Source organism: Dendrobates tinctorius, unplaced genomic scaffold (genome assembly GCF_039654945.1).
Source record: "Dendrobates tinctorius isolate UK_male_01 unplaced genomic scaffold, ASM3965494v1 ptg000011l, whole genome shotgun sequence".
Lineage (NCBI taxonomy): Eukaryota > Metazoa > Chordata > Amphibia > Anura > Dendrobatidae > Dendrobates > Dendrobates tinctorius.
In genome coordinates, this window is record NW_027361679.1 from 95887726 (window position 1) to 95897676 (window position 9951).

Sequence of the window (9951 nt, forward strand, 5' to 3'; positions counted from 1 at the left end):
GCCATTTCACTCAACATTTGTGTCTGAAATCATAAAAGTGCGTATGGATAAATGGGCAAAAATTTCCAAAGTCTTGTAGAAAGCCTTCCCAGAAGTGGTTTTCACTGCAAAAGGAGACCACATCCATATTAAGCCCTAAGTATTTAGAAGTGGATAACACATGAGCTCCTATACCTTTATCTTTACAGTATATGTAGATTTCATCAGATCACTTTTCTGAAAATAATACACCTTGTTAGGGAAAATGAGATGGGAGCATGTATGAGGAAACAGTACGCGGGAATGGGGAGCATGTACAAGAAAATACGGGGGAATGGGGGTGTGTCCAAGAAAACAGTACGGGGGAATGGGGGCGTGTACGAGAAAACAGTACGAGGGAATGGGTGCATGTACAACAAAACAGTACGGGGGAATGGGGGCGTGTACAAGAAAACAATACGGGGGAATGGGGGCATTTATAAGGAAACAGTACAGGGGAATAGGGGGCATGTACGAGAAAACAATATGGGGTAATGAGGGCATGTGTGAGGAAACAGTATGGGGGATGGGTCCAGAAACAGTATGGTGATTGGGGATGGATGCAAACAGTATGGGGAGCGATGTGAAAAATATATGTGGAAGAGTATGGGGAGTGAGGGAGATGGGATGTGTGCAGATACAGTATGGGGAGTCAGGGGTATGTGTGAGCACAGTATAGAAAATGAGGGGGCAAATATATGAGGAGACAGTATGGTGAACAGGGGGATGTGAGAGAAGACCCTATGAGGAGGGAGGGGAATAGTGTGAGGTGACAGTATTGGGGGAGAAAAGTGAGTGGGCACAGAATAGAAACTGAGCAGTGGGGGCGTAGCATGGGGGGACAGTGTAAGGGCGTAGGACAGTATACCAAGGAGAGGGAATGTGATGAGAGTACAGTATAAATACTGGGCCCTATAGGGGGACACAGTATGAGAGGACAGTGTGAAGAGGGGGCAGGTATGGAAAGGAGAGGTCAGTGTAAAGCGCATATACCATAAGAGGGACAGTGTGGGAGTCATATTTTGTGCAGACAATATAGTGAGGGGCAATTATTTATTCAGAGGCGCAACTTACTGCAGATATTTTTATTCAGGAGCATTATAATGACACTTCTATCTTTAAGGGCATCATGTGGGGATGTGCTGCAGAAGACTGGAGAAGATGGAAGTCTGCAGAGATGAACTGTGGATGACAAATCTCATGGGGTCTGGACAAGAAGAAAAGAAGGAGAAAGACTCCAGAGATGACGTCATCTATAAGGTGCCTGGATGTAAATGTTATTTGTGATACTGACTAATTCTCATGTTTTTATTTATGTTAGGAGCATTACAGGGGTTGTCCAGGTCTGTGATGAGTCTGCAGTCATTCTATGTGACTGCAGACTTCTGAATTCTCACAGTGCTCACTGCGCGCTGTCAGGATTCTGTCGTGCTGATGATTTACATACATTCTGACTAGACATGGCCTCACTCAATCAAAATGAACGGAGCGAGGCCGGGCACGTCTAGTCGGAGTGTGGCCAAAAGTATACAATTCACATACATGTGCTGACATGACTGTCCATCGGCAAGGGAGAATCTTAAAAGTGTGCAGTGCATACATTGTGAGAATTCAGAAGCCTGCAATGTCAGGACTCAGCTCTGCAGGTTCCAGTAGTCATCAAATGGACACTTCACTCATATGCGACGCTCATACTTATGGTCCTGTGACAACAAGCTTCTCTTCCTGCCTCTTTCAGTTGTTTACTGAACATTGTGAGATTAGGGAGAGCAGCTTGTGGGTACATGACTAAGGGTATGTGCACACGCTGCGGATTTTGCTGCGGAACTGCAGCGGATTTGGCCCTGCGGATCCGCAGCAATTCCGCAGACAGTGTACAATACCATGTTAGCCAATGGGATGGACAAGGATTTGGACAAGGATTTTTTTTATCCAATATCAGACAGTCTGTGTCTAAATTGGAAAGCTCCATAATGATCCGCAAGAATAATAAATTCCAACGTGACATCAGATTATCAGAAAAATCAGGTAAACGAGTGGGGCAGATGGCATAGATGATTGCAGCCTTTGCGCCCCATAGTAAAGAAAAGTCATGATACTGTAGCTTCGGTACACCTGAACGACGAGTTTCATTCAGTTCATCTGTCATTGAATCCAATGAAGGCAGTTCATATGAAGTTCACATAGGGAGTAATTCTTTTTCAGATCAATCAAGTGTTTCATATTATCATCAACCAAAAAAACTTAAAAATTTAAAAAAAAAACGCAAAAGGAGGGGGGCCGTAAACACTCAAAGAAATGCAAGAATGGCCACCCGTAACAAGAAACGTTCTTCAAGAATTATTCCAGTGTTTTGAATATCTCTGGTTGCACGCTATCTGAGGAACAGATGCAGGTTCTTTCTTTGGGATTAAATTTTGCCCGATAAAAAATTTGATCTATTTCATACATTACTTGATGTCAACAAGTTTGTTCGTAATTTAACTATCAAGAGACATTATTTTTCTTCATCTGATCCAGTTGTCACAGGTAACAGCACAATTTTCAATGAGTTTCGTGAATTGACTTTTTTGAACAGATTACTCTCAGGAATCCGCACGATCTCAATGCTAACAACTCATCTGATCAGAAGTTGGTAAATTATGCTGAAGGTTTTCACACAAAAAATCCTCTATTTTACCCTGTTCAATCGAGAGTGGAATGCATGGACCGCTTCCAAATGGTAATTGAAAGGGAGCTTAAAAAATTGGATAAAGCTAGGGATGAGCGAGTAGTGAAGTATTCGGACTCGTACAGAGTATACCATAATACTCGGGTATTCGGTACGAGTAGCGAGTCCAAAGATAGTCAATGGAAAATGCGAATAATTGCCTGCTGGACCCTACAAAGTGGTCTGGGGGCTGAGGAAAAGGCTAAAAAATGCATAAACGTTAAAAAAAAAAGTATGCTGTAAACAAATTTATATAACATGGGGGCACCTGGTCAGGGGCTGCATGAGTGGTTTTACACCACTGCTTCGCTAGAATGTGCAAACACTATTTGAAGTCCTGTGTTTTTTTGCCGGCAGAGCGGGACTCGTACGCCACTTACACAGTGCCAGTGATATATCAGAAGTGCCGTAAGAGTGAGTGATGATGGAGGCAATCTTCTGATAACTAAGTGTGTAAGGAGAGCAATCTGCCCTAGGGGCCATCATCATCTTCATCACAAGGGATTCACAATTATAAAGCTTGGACTACTGTCCTTGTTGTGCCACTGGCCAATGTGTAGGCATAGACATAGTGTCTTTAAAACATTAGCCCTAGGGGCTGTATCATGGTTGATGAAGGAAGCAAGACAGGTCTGAAGGGCCAAACAATTATGACATAGCTAGGACTACTAGCATAGAGGTTGCAGTGCCCAGTGTCCAGGCATAGCCATAGTGTCTCCAAAAATTAGCCCAAGGGGCTGTATCATAGTTGATGAAGGAAGCAAGACAGGTCTGAAGGGCCAAACAATTATGATGAAGCTAGGACTACTAGCAAAGAGGTGGCAGTGCCCAGTGTCCAGGCATAGCCAAAGTGTCTCCAAAAATTATCCGAAGGGGCATGATACCATGGTTGATGAAGGTAGAAGGGTCTCACTCTCATCACAAGTGCCTCTGATGAGAAATATTAACGTAACATTGTTTTTAGCTTATTGACCATGAGGTACATGTGTCAGAAGCAGGTTTAGAAAACATGTGTAAGAAGAAGAAAAGGCTCTTGTATGGGAAGGGATGGACGTGATCACCAATTAAAAAAAAAAACGTTTTGGGTGACTTTAGGTTGGGATACTGTCATCTGGGGGGGCTGAGATACTGTTGCGAAATCCAGTCCTTGTTAGTCCTTGTTGAATTTTATCAGAGTCAGCCTGTCTGCATTCTCTGTAGTCAAACGTGTGCGTGTATCTGTGATTATTGCCCCAGCGGCACTGAAAACACACTCTGACATCACACTAGCAGCAGGGCAGACCAGCACCTCCAAGGCACAGGAGAGGTTGGGCCAACTATGCAGCTTGGATACCCAGTAATTAAATGGTACAGAAGCGTTAGGAAGGACGCAGGTATGGTCACTTAGATAGTTGTTGACCATCTTGTTTAACTTCTCCCTCCTTGACATTGCTACTGTTCCAGCTATTCCTTGATGAGCCGGTTTATTGAAGATGGCCCAGTTTGTGGACATTTTACCACCACCTCTTTTTGGATCTGCTTGGCTTATCTCTCCCCATTAATGCATGCTGTTGCACAGAGCTGGTTTCTCTGCTAACAGTGGTGTCTGAGGGTGCTGTTGCCATCAAATGATCATCAACGGCCTTCTTGAAGGATTCCATTGTGAAACTCCTTGGTGACTGCAACAGTAGCGAAGGAAATTTGTCCTTGTACCGTGGGTCTAGAAAGGTGGCCAACAAGTATAGGTTGCTATTGAAAATGTGGATTACGCGAGGGTCTTGGCACAGACAGTCAGATATGAAGTGTGCCAAGCTGTAAAGAGGCAAATGTTCTGTGACCCCTAAAGGAGGAACAATACCCATCCTCTCCTCACACTGACTCTCCTCTTCAGCCCACCCACGCTAGACAAACATGAAGCTGGGGTTGGGATTCCCCTCTGTAGCATGAGGTGTCCCCTCGGTACCACTGAAAAAGAAGTCCTCTCCCTCCTCTTGTTCATCATCTTCATCCCCCAATGTTACCTGATGATATTGGCTGGGTAGGATCACCCATTGTGAAATCTTGCTCCATACCCAGCTGCTGGGCATGCAAAGATTCCATTTTTTGATTCTGCAGATATTTTTTCAGCAGACATAGCATAGGGATGGTTACGCTGATAATAGCCTGATCACCGCTCACAAGCTTGGTGCAGTACTCAAAGTTATCAAGCACCTCACAAATATCAGCGATCCACACCCACTCGACAGTTGTCTTCGCTGAGTCTCAGTGTGACGGGAATGTTTAAGCTGGTATTCAGAAAGTGCCCTCTGCTGCTCACTTACCCTTGCCAACATATTATATATTGAGTTCCACCAAGTTGGCAGGTCGCAAATAAGTCTGTGGTTTGGCAAATTAAATTGCTTTTGAAGCGCTGCAAGATCGGCAACAGCGGTTGAGGAGTGGCGGAAATGGGCGCAAATACGGCGCACCTTCTCAAGTAGGTGCGGTAAGTCAGGTTGTTTTTAGAAATTTCTGCACCACTAGGTTCAGCATGTGAGCCATGCATGGTACGTGTACCAGCTTCCCGAGCTTTAAAGCTGCCATCAGGTTACGCCCATTGTCGCAGACAACCAGACCAGGTTGGAGTTGCAGTGGGGAGAGCCACTGATCGGTCTGTTTTATTCCTTGCCACATCTCTGCTGCAGTGTGGTGTTTCACTTAAGCAGATCAGCTTCAGCAGAACGTTTTGCCACTTTTCCGATGCGCTGCTGCACAGCTCTCAACTTGGGAGTGATGTGGAGGGTAATTCAGCATAGAATGATGAGGCGGAGGAGGAAGAGGGGAGACTGGATGTTTATGATGAGGCGGAAACCCTGATTGAGGTTGGGCTCGCTATTTGTGGCGTGGGTAGGATGTGTTGATGGCCCAGTTTGAGACTTTATCCCACCCTCCACCAGGTTGAGCCAGTGTGCCATGACAGAGATGTATCGTCCCTGGCCACAAGTACTTGTCCACGTGTCTGTTGTAAGATGGATCTTCCCGGTTACGGCGTTGGTGAGAGCACGCTTTAGATTGTTTAAAACGTGCTGGTGTAACGTGGGGACGGCACACCAGGAAAAATAGTGCTGGCTGGGAACCGAGTATCGTGGGGCAGCCACAGCCAAAAGATCACGGAAAGACTGTCACCACAAGCCTAAATGGCAACATCTCCGCGGCTAGCAACTTGGCATTCAGTATTTGTGCTTGTGGGTGCGTGGCTTGGTATTTACGCATCCTTTCATACATCTGTGGCACGGACAATTGGATGCTTTCCTGGGACAAACAAGTGGATGAGCTTGTTGTGGCCTGTGTCTGCAACCACAGCTTGTGAGCAAGAAGTATGATGATCACCTGCTTCCTGCCCAGCAGATTGGAAAGGACATATCACAGGTGACATGGCAGTGGTTTGACCTGCAGACACTGATTTGGTACCCTGTTGTTCAGCCCAACGACTACGGTGCTTGGCTGACATGTTTCCGCATACTGGTGGTGCTTTGGTTGCCTTTGCCCTGGCCTCTGCTCAGCTTCCTATGGCAGATGCTACAGATGACATTTGGTTCAGAAGAACTAATCGGAAAAAATTTTCCAGACAGTGGCTGAACGCACCCTTGCCTTGATTTGGGGCACAGAGGGATTGCTCTTGGCAACAGTTGACACACTTAGCACTCTGCTCAAACCAGTAGCCCTTGGTGCCTTTGTTGGTGCTACATAGCCACCTTCATCCTGTGCTGGCTATACCTGCCAGCGGTCCAGGTCGTATCGGTTGTCTCATCATCGACCACCTCGTCGTCCATGTCATCCTCCTTCCGTGTTGATATTGGTGACTGGCCAGATGGCAACTGTGTGTCATCACCATCAGCCTCCATTTCTTCACCCAGTATAACAAGTGGATGAAAGTGGCTTTCTTCTGGCCGTGGGGTTTCAAATATTTGGCCATCTTCAACAGACGATACCACCTCACGTTCCTCTTCAATGTCGTGCGATGAGTGGCCAGAGGCAATGCAAGGAATTGGATCAAACAGATCCTCGGAGTGACCAAGGTTGGGGTCAAATGTTTTCTGTGACTCCTGACCGGGTGAACTAAGAACAGGTTGAGAATTGGATTACCCAGTGTTATCTGTATGGACAGTAGACTGTTTTGTCATGGACGATTGGTTGCTGCTAGAACATTTCGTTGAGGCCTTATCAGCCATCCAAGACAGTATCTGCTCTTGTTCTTCTGGCTTCCAGGCCCGTTTATGTTCCAAACCGGGAAATTTCACCAGGAACCTAGATGCATCAACCTTCTTCGGTCTCCCAGACTCTGTGCCATGTTGGGCACCAACGACCCCACGTCCACGTCCCATCACAACAGCTTTTAGGAATTTTGGATTTTTCAGCCATAGTTGCAGATATACAGATGCAGATATTGGGAAACAAGGAGCAGTTAGTGCTTTGTGGAAGGTAGTACTGCAGCCTAGTACTGCTATGTGTTTTACAAACAGCACCGCAGCAGCAGAAAAAAAATTGCCCTAAGGTTTAAGGTGAGATTACGCAACCGTTACCACACAAGACAGCGGTGCTGCCACTAAAAAATTGCCCTGAGGTTTAAGGCGAGATTACGCACCCCAGTCACCACACAAGACAGCGTTGCTGGCTGTGTGTCAGTTGTGCAGTACCGTGAGTGCGTCCTATTCGCTGTGAAAATAGCAATAGAGAATTTTCAATGGACTACGTGTGATGTAATTGGCCTTTATACGTCCATACACCAGTCTGCAATTATCAAAGCTTTGGATTTCCACCTTTTTAATTATAGCAACTATTCTCCTGACTTGTGCAATTTTATCATCCAGGCTGTTCTTTTCATATTAAATCATAATTTTTTTGTTTTGATCAGCAGTATTAAGTGCAGTGCAAAGGAGTATCAATAGGTGGTAAGCATTCTCCTTCTGTAGCAAATCTTGAAACATTATTGGGAGTATTTGTTCCTGTATTCTGATAATCCTTTTGTCTCTCACATTTTCTGTTATGGCAGATACATCGACGACACACTCCTTATTTGGAATGGTGATGTATCTGCCATACCAGATTGTTAAATATTTACACACCAACGACTTTGATCTTCGTTTTAAAAGTAAATTTGACTCTTCCTACATTTCTTTCCTGGATCTGTCATTACAAGGTGTTGTGGGCACTTCTATAGTCACGTCCACACATATTAAACCATTGTCAGGTAACAGTATCCTTCATGCTGGTAGTACTCATCCACACCATACCATCAGGTCCATTCCTGTTGAACTCACAAGGATTTATAGAAATCGCAGTGATAGTACTACTTTAAATAACAAAATTAATAATTGTTGTAACAAACTTAAAAAGAGGGGTTACCCATAATGGTCGCTAGCCAGAGCGAGGAATATAGTTTACAAGAAGAAACTTGAAAACTAATTGCACCAAAATTTAATACTTCTGTTTCATATAGTGATAAATTAGTTTGCTCGCTTCAATATAGTCCCCAGTTCAATGCCATAAAATCTTTAATTCTCAAACATCTTCCCATCTTATATGAGGATGACATTTTATCCAATATTTTATCCTCTGGGTGTATGGTTGTAGCAAAAAAAGCTGTTACCGTGGGCAACATTATTTCCTCCCAGTTTTTTAACCCCCACAAAAAACAATACACTTGGCTGCATTATCCTGGCTTTTATAAGTGTGGTTCTCCCAGATGGAGAACGTGCGCGCATTCTGTTCCAACAAAGATTTTTTCAGATAGTAATAATGAACATCAATATGATTCAACATTACATCAATTGTAACACCAGTAATGTGGTTTACATGATCACTTGTATGGAATGCAATTTAAATTATGTAGGTTGTACTACTCGCAACCTGAAAGTGAGAATTTCAGAGCCTATTACTGACATTGTTTCTTCTACTAGCTCCAGCCGCATGATGTCTTTTGCTTCAAAGCACTTCATTACTCATCATACTAGAAGTACTGCTGCTCTCAGATTCACCGGCATGGAGAGATTGCGTGGAGATCACTGATGAGGCTTTCTGGTTTCTTCGTCTAGGAACTTGTTATCCAAGAGGTCTCAATGCCCGCAAAGAAATGATGTTCCACTATTAATATCAATGTTATTGGTGTAACCAGTTTCAAACTTTTTTGAATTGTTTTAGCTTTGTTAATTTTATTGTTTTTGTGTGCTACCATGTGTTTTGGTTTTTGTCATGTGATCGTTTGGAAATTTTCTATTGGTTGTGATTTATTTAAAACCACATCCTTTTCCTGAAAATGTAGTTTTGAGAAAGAACACCTAGCGTGTTTGAAACTCGTAGCTGCTACACTTGACCATGTGAACTATGTCCTGTCTCATCTTGCTTTTATCTGTGAACAAATACATTTTGGAATTTTTTGGAAGCAGTTTATTTTTTTATTGGCAAGGAGTGTATGTCAAGCAAGAATATAAAAAATACATTAGAGATGGAAATACATGTAGCATAAGGCTGTGTGGCCATGTTGCGCTTTTTATGCGTTTCCACCGCAGTGGAAATGCTTAAAAAACGCTAATAAGACGCATCCCCATGCAATACTATGAGATTTCGCAGTTGCTGTGCACGTGCTGCTGATTTTTCCGCTGTGGAATCGCATAGTTAAAATCCGCAGCATGTTCATTATTTCTGCTGCATCGCAGCGATTCCGCACCCATAGGATTGCATTGAAACGCTCACTTTACGCATGTGGTTACGCACACCATGCGTAAAGTGAGCACTTCATGTGCGGATGGTACCCAGGGTCTGGAGGAGAGGAGACTATCCTCCATGCCCTGGGTACCATATTCCTGTAAAAAATAGAATTAAAATAAAAAATAGAGATATACTTACCCTCTGTCGGCCCCTGGGATCCTCCCGCCTCTCAGCGGCGCTGCTAGCAACTTCCGTTCCCAGGGATGCATTGCGCGAATGAGCTCTGATGACGTAGCGGCTATTTTTAATTATTTTTAACATTCTTTTACTATTGATGCTGCATAGGCACTATGCTTGACAAGTGTGACCAACCTGTCAATCACTTTTCCAAGCGATGCTTCAAATCGCTTGGAAAGCGCAAGCATTCTGCAACTAAAAACGCTTGCAAAATGCTTGTGGTTTGTGGGAAAACACATGCGAAGTCCGCATGTGTTTTACCCACAGCAGGGAGTTGCGGAAATGCTGCAGCCATTTCCACAGCATTTCTGCAACATGGG

General features: G+C 44.1%; 1 long non-coding RNA gene across 1 annotated transcript; it reads left to right on the forward strand.

The window, feature by feature from the left end:
- The first annotated feature begins 495 nt into the window (after nt 1-495).
- On the forward strand, nt 496-9123 carry LOC141048942 (uncharacterized). Its single transcript, XR_012220213.1, has 2 exons — nt 496-1278; nt 8647-9123. It is a non-coding gene; the product is annotated as an uncharacterized lncRNA (long non-coding RNA).
- The last annotated feature ends 828 nt before the right edge of the window (nt 9124-9951 follow it).